This window comes from Tenrec ecaudatus, chromosome 5 (assembly GCF_050624435.1).
Source record: "Tenrec ecaudatus isolate mTenEca1 chromosome 5, mTenEca1.hap1, whole genome shotgun sequence".
In the NCBI taxonomy this organism is placed as follows: Eukaryota; Metazoa; Chordata; class Mammalia; order Afrosoricida; family Tenrecidae; genus Tenrec; species Tenrec ecaudatus.
Genome location: NC_134534.1, coordinates 74,425,300 through 74,432,018, shown reverse-complemented (window position 1 = coordinate 74,432,018; position 6,719 = coordinate 74,425,300). Strand labels below are relative to the sequence as shown.

Below are 6,719 nucleotides of genomic sequence, written 5' to 3'. Positions count from 1 at the left end.
CAAGTTAGTTTGCTCTTCTTTCTCTTGTTTCTTAAAATATAAAATTTGAGTTATTCATTTGAGATCTTCTTTCTTTTTTTATGTAGGCATTTATTGATATGAATTTATCTCTAAGGACAACCTTTAAAGCATCCCATAAGTTTTGATATGGTGTATGGATTTTGCTTGTTTAATTTATTACTTAGTATTTTCTATTTTGTATGTGTGTGTATGTAATTTCTTCTTTGACCTATTGATTGTTTAAGAGTGTGTTTTCAAGGGCTCTGTCCGCTGCACCATGGCAGCAGCAGGACACAGCACCCTGGACCTCACGCTCCGCGCCAAAGCCGATAGCGAAACCATTCTCAAAGGCCTGCAGTCCATTTTCCAGGAACAGGGAATGACCGAGTCGGTGCACACCTGGCAAGATCATGGCTACTTAGCAACCTACACCAACAAAAACAGCAGCTTTACCAATTTGAGAATTTACCCCCACGGATTGGTGTTGCTGGACATTCAGCGTTATGACGGCGATGCATAAGGCAACAAAGAACTTGACAGTCTTCTGAACAAAACAGAAGAATGAGTGAAAGAACCGAATCAGCAAAGTACCACGAAGGTGAAGCGATTACCACCCATCGCTCGAGGAGGAGCCGTCGACAGGTATTGGCCCATGCCTGGTGGAGCATGACATCTACGAGGTGGTGTATGATGAGGAGTCACCTTATCAGAACATTAAAATTCTACACTCGAGGCAATGCGGAAATATGCTCATCCTTGGCGGAGATCTCAGTTTGGCATAGAGTGACTTGGCGTATACCCGGGCCATTAGGGGCAGTGGCAAAGATGTCCTGATTCTGGGTGGTGGAGATGGGGGGCGTACTATGCGAAATAGTGAAACTATTTCAATGGTAGAGACTGACCAACTGGTGATTGATGGGTATAGGAAATACCTGTGAACAATGTGTGGCGAGGTCTTATACCATCTTCAAGGAGACTGCTATCAGGTTCTGATAGCAGACTGCATTCCGCCCTGAAGAGGCACGCCAAAGAAGGGAGAATGTTTGATTATGTGATTAATGATTTGATGGCTGTTCCTATCTCCACGTCCCCAGAGGAAGAGTCCTCCTGGGAGTTTCTCAGACTGATTCTTGACCTTTCAATGACAGCATTGAAACAAGATGGGAAATCCTTTACACAGGGGAACTGTGTTAATTTGACGGAAGCCCTGACGCTCTATGAAGAACAGCTTGGGCGCCTCTATTGTCTTGTGGGATTTTCCACGGAGATCATCGGTGTCCCTTTGTACTTGGAACTGTGGGTATTTTACACTGTGTGGAAGACGACTCACCTATCATGTGTGACCTCCACACGCTGGATGGCCTCTGAATGAGTTGGGCAACTGATTGTGAATTCCGTAAGATTTTTAAAATTTTAAAAGCAAATGGAAAATGTATATTTTGATGCACTAGGGTGGTCTTTTTTTTAAAAGTCAGCTTCAGGATTATCTAGCAGCACAATCAAAGCTGCTACATGCACTGAACCCTTAGAATATGATTTTTGTTTTCCCCCCACCCCATCTGCTCCATTTTATTTTAATTTTGGTAGATCTTCAATTTGAATGTTTGGAGGAATGAGCATCATTATTTTGTTCCTAAGGGCAGTTCTTTTAAAAAAATTGACTTAGCTATTAAGATTTGGTCCCTGTGAGATGGACGGCAGAGAAGGGGGGGAAGGGAGACTCCAGATAGGGCAAGATATGACAAAATAACAATGTATAAATTACCAAGGGCACATGAGGGAGGGGGCAACGGGGAGGGAGGGGCAAAAAAAGAGGACCTGATGCAAAGGACTTAAGTGGAGAGCAAATGCTTTGAGAATGATTGGGGCAGGGAATGTGTGGATGTGCTTTATACAATTGATGTATGTATATATATGGATTGTGATAAGAGTTGTATGAGCCCCTAATAAAATGCAAAAAAAAGAAAAGGAAAAAAAAGAAAATAATTAGGGCAAAGAATATACAGATGTGCTTTATACAATTGATGTATGTATATGTATGGATTGTGATAAGAGTTGTATGAGCCCCTAAAAAAATGTTTAAAAACAAAACAAAACAAAAAAAGAGTGTGTTTTCAATGTATAAGGGTGCTTTACTCAGTTGATGTATGTATGGATTGTGAAAAGAGTTGTATGAGCCCCAATAAAATGATTTATTAAAAAAATTTTTTTTAAAGAGTGTGTTGTCAGGGGAAGGGAGGGGAAGGGAGGGGAGGGGGGTGGCGGGATGGGGATTTAAAAAAAAAAAGAGTGTGTTGTCAATTTTGTGAATTTTCTAGTTTTCAGTTATTTATCCCTAATTTCATTCTTTATCACAGGAGAAGATGCTTTGTAGTATTACAATCTCTTTAAATTTATTTAGAATTGTAACATAAGAATTATATCTAACATATGGTATACCTTGAAAGTGTACCATGTGTACTTGAGAATAATATCCATTCTGCTATGATTGGCAAGAGTGTTTTTTATTATATCTGTTAGAGCTAGTTGTTTTTATCAGTATTTATCATTAATGACAAATTTCAGACATCAAATTAATATAACTTTTCTTAGCTTAAGGATTATATTTAAAACTATTATTTGTAAGTGCCAGACAGGGAGTGGGGGGTGAGGGTGGGGGACTTTGTCAGTTTTGAAACACACCAGAGCATGCATTAGTACAAGTTAGCGGTTGTCAGTTTTGAAACACACCAGAACATGCATGAGTACAAGTTAGCGGTACTTGGTTCAGGAGGGTGCTGGGAAGTCTGCTCTGACAGCTCAGTTTGTTCAGGGGTTTTTTGTCAGAAACTATGACTCAACGATAGAAGAATGTTGTAGAAAGCAAGTTGAAGTAGATTGCCAACAGTGTATTCCCGAAATCCTGGACACAGCAGAGCCAGACCAATTTGCAACAGAGAGGGATTTTTAGATGAAGAATGGCCCAGGGTTTGCACTAGTATATTCTACTACAGCTCAGGCCACATTTAATGACTTACAAAGCCCGAGAGAACAGATTTCATGGGTTAAGGACGCAGAAGATGTTGCAGTGATTTTGGTTGGCAATCAATGTGATCTGGAAGATAAGCCAATGGTTGGCAAGGAACAGGGTCAGAATTTAGTAAGACAGTAGTGTATGCCTTCTTAAAATCTTCTGCAAAGTCAAAGATCAATATTAACGAGATATTTTAGAATCTTCTGCAAAGTCAAAGATCAATGTTAACGAGATCTTTTATGTTCTGGGCAGACAGATAAACAGAAACACACCAGTGGAAAGCCTAAAGAGAAACCATGCCTGCTACCCACAGTAAGCAGCCAGGCTCCAGGGATGAAGATCTGTTGCCTAGTTGGAAAGTGCCAGCTTTCCCAACGTTGAAAAACAAATCTGAAGAGGCTTCTTCTCTTGTCCGTATTATGTAAAGCATGTAGATTTTATATTGGTTTTCACAAGTTCCCTGGAGGAAAAAAAATGCTCTACGTATATCTCTTGTAAAATAAGACAATAGTATTTCTCCTTTGCAATAGCAGTTATAACAGACATGAAATTAAATATACTTGACTCTACCATGATTATACAAAAAATGAGTAGGGATGCATTTCAAATGTGAGTTATTGATACTATAATAAAATGATTTCATATTGATCTTTTTATCATGATTCCTCCCTCACAAACATTAATACATTGAACGCTGTAAATGCATATATGTATCTCTGTGTGTGCATACTGTATATCTGTAATGATATAGATTATGAAATTTCCCCTCAAACTCATTGCAGCAGATAGCTTTTTTGAGTCATTGACTTCACTTTATATTTTAAAAATTATGAAATATAATTCTGTCATTATATGCCAATTAAAATAGTTTGTGTATTAAAAAACATAATTTTTTCCTCTGTCCATCTGTATATAGGTATGTCTCTCCTCGGATGATGGGCAGCCAAGTTGGACTTTTAACTCCTTATTGCGATCTGTCCTGATTTGCAGTTACATGGCCATTTAGTCATGATGCATCAGACTCAGCTCTTTGCAAGAGGCCTGCTCCTTAGTAATAAGTCATTCCTCACCTTGTACACCAATCTCAGTTGTCCTTGATGGAACACGAGGTTCTCCAATTGTCCTCAAAAAGTTATCATTTCATAATTCTCCTTGTTTTCAAATTTAAGATGATGCAAACCTTGATAATCTTTGGACTTATCTTTTTTTTTCTGGTATAACTTCTCATGGCTGTGTCTTAACGAAGATTGAACTCAATCACATAGCCATTTTGATCTTCTTCATTCAAAATATAAAGTATTATAAAAATGTGTAGTGGATTGTACTGTGTTCTTAGTTCTCTGGAAAAACAGTTTGAGAGATCCCTAACCCTTCTGCCCCTAACCCATGCACAATTACTTTTGTCCCAACTTCCTACCTTAAAGGAGTCTTTACATTTCCTGTGTAAACTGTAAAGAACTTGGTTTAATATTTTTTGTCTTGTCCTGGCCTGCAGCAAGTCTTGTGATATCGATCTTACAGGAATCAATCAATATACTACGCAAATACAGTTACTATACCCAACTATGAAAATGATGTGTCTGTGGCCTACTGAGAGGGATTGATCAGTTCATGTATCTCCCTGGTGAAGACACGTCTTGAAAATGATGAATTGCTTGAGTCTATGTAGTCAACCTTGCAGAAGTTTTGTAGACAGGAAACATAAGCAGAAGGAAGAAAGGATAGAAGAAAAGAGACACAGAGAGGACACAAGTACCCTTGTAAAAGGGCGACAACAGGGCTGCAGGCAACACACTAAATGCAGAGATAGGTCCAATAGTGGTTCCGTGGTAAAGCTGAAGGTGACAAGTCTTTCTGAAAGGGGCCCTGCAGCAGAGTCTGTGATGACAAATGGTATGGACTGTGAGAAGCCTGTCCAGAGGGACGAAGAGGACGCAGACTTGGCCAGAGCAGGCAGGCATGGACAAGAGAAGGGCTCCTTGCTTTCATGGCCAAGGGAGCTGAGCGTGCTGTGTTGCCCTGGAGAAGGGAGAGAAGTGCTCTCCCCTTTACGGGAGCCTCCCAGACTTTGCCCGCTTGCTGAGTTGTGCCCAGGGGCTTTCTTACATCGTAGCAAAAACTTCTACTTAGCCTTTCAAATGAGATTAAGGGCATTTATCCAGGGAGTAAAAGCAAAAGGAATTTTTAAATGCTGGGAGATGCCAGCCTACCTAAGTGAGAACAGATCTCTCTAGTGAAACACTTCCGACAAAGACAACTGTCACTGAGGGAATAAGGAGCTGTCATACTTGATTGGTTAGTGTTTGGTGGAGTTCACATGGTGGGTGAATTAGGGGTGGGGAATTAACTTCTCTTGAATAATTGGGTGCAGAGCCTTCCAGTGATTGATTTCAGAAACGAATTACAGAAATTTTCAATCACGGCTAAATATCCTTCAGGTGGGATCATGAAACCATCACGGATAGATGTTCAAAGAGCTTTAACTGGATGTCTCAGGAACTTGTGAAAACTCCCTCGGCACAAGGGCCTCATTTTCTCCAAATAGTTGTTAAGTTAAAAAAAAAAGTCCTTTCATTTGTCTGGAGAACTTTAGATAAAACTTTTCCTACTTGAAAACTATTTTAGCCAATGTTTATTTTATCATATTCTTTTCATGAATAAATATTTCTTGAACCCATTTTCTACAAAAGACAGCTATGCTAAGACTCCTTTTTTTAATTCAAGAACACGTTGTTCTAATAACCTGGCATTCTGTGATACTCACCTTCCCAACACGATCGCTGAAGATGAAATGGGTGCATAAGCAAATGTGATGAAGAAAGCCGATGGTGCCTGGGTATTACAAGATACAGTGTCTGAGGTTTTAAAGGCTTGAAGTTAAACAAGTGAGGAAGCAACAAAGCCCACACGGAAGAAGCATACCAACCCATGTGATTGTGAGGTGTCGGCAGGATTAGGTTTTAGGCATTCAAAGACCCCAAACAGGCAATCATATCAACGCAAACATGGGGTTGGAGTGCATATCCAAAGCCTATCTGTAGACAACTGGACATTGCCTCACAGAAGGGTCACAAGGAAGGGATGAGTCAGCCAGGGTGCAGTATAGCACTGACAAAACACACAATACTCCTTTAGTTGTTTAATGCTTCCTCCTCCTACTCTTATGACCTCAGTTCTACCTTACAAATCTGGCTAGACTGGAGCATGTACACTGGTACAGATAAGAGCTCTCGACACACAGAATCCAAGACAGAAATACCCCTCAGGACCAGTAATGGGAGTAGCGATACCATGGGGCGAAGTGAGAGAAAGGGTTGAACCGATGGCAATGATCGACGTATAGATCATCACACCCGCAGGGGGACAAAAAACAGAAACATGGGTGAAGGGAGACAAAGGATGATATAAGATATGAAAATAATAACAATTTATAATTTATCAAGGGTTCACAAGGTGGGGGGTTGGAAGAGGAGCTGATACCAAGGGCTCAATTAGAAAGAAAATGTCTTGAAAATGATAATAGCAACATTTGCACAAATGTGCTTGATATAATTGATGTATGGATTGTTATAAGAGCCCCCAATTAAATGACTTATAAAAATAAGTAAATAAATAAACTTTTTAGAAGTGTAGATCTTTTCAAGTTTTGGTGACCACAGAGAAGTTACCTTTTAGTTTTTATGTCTTCTAAAAATTTGCATGGCCA

General features: G+C 39.8%; 2 pseudogenes; both read left to right on the top strand.

The window, feature by feature from the left end:
* The first annotated feature begins 277 nt into the window (after nt 1–277).
* On the top strand, nt 278–1,372 carry LOC142449117 (spermine synthase pseudogene; annotated as a pseudogene).
* Nucleotides 1,373–2,736: 1,364 nt separating this feature from the next.
* LOC142449116 (ras-related protein Rap-1A pseudogene) lies at nt 2,737–4,111 on the top strand (annotated as a pseudogene).
* Nucleotides 4,112–6,719: the final 2,608 nt, after the last annotated feature.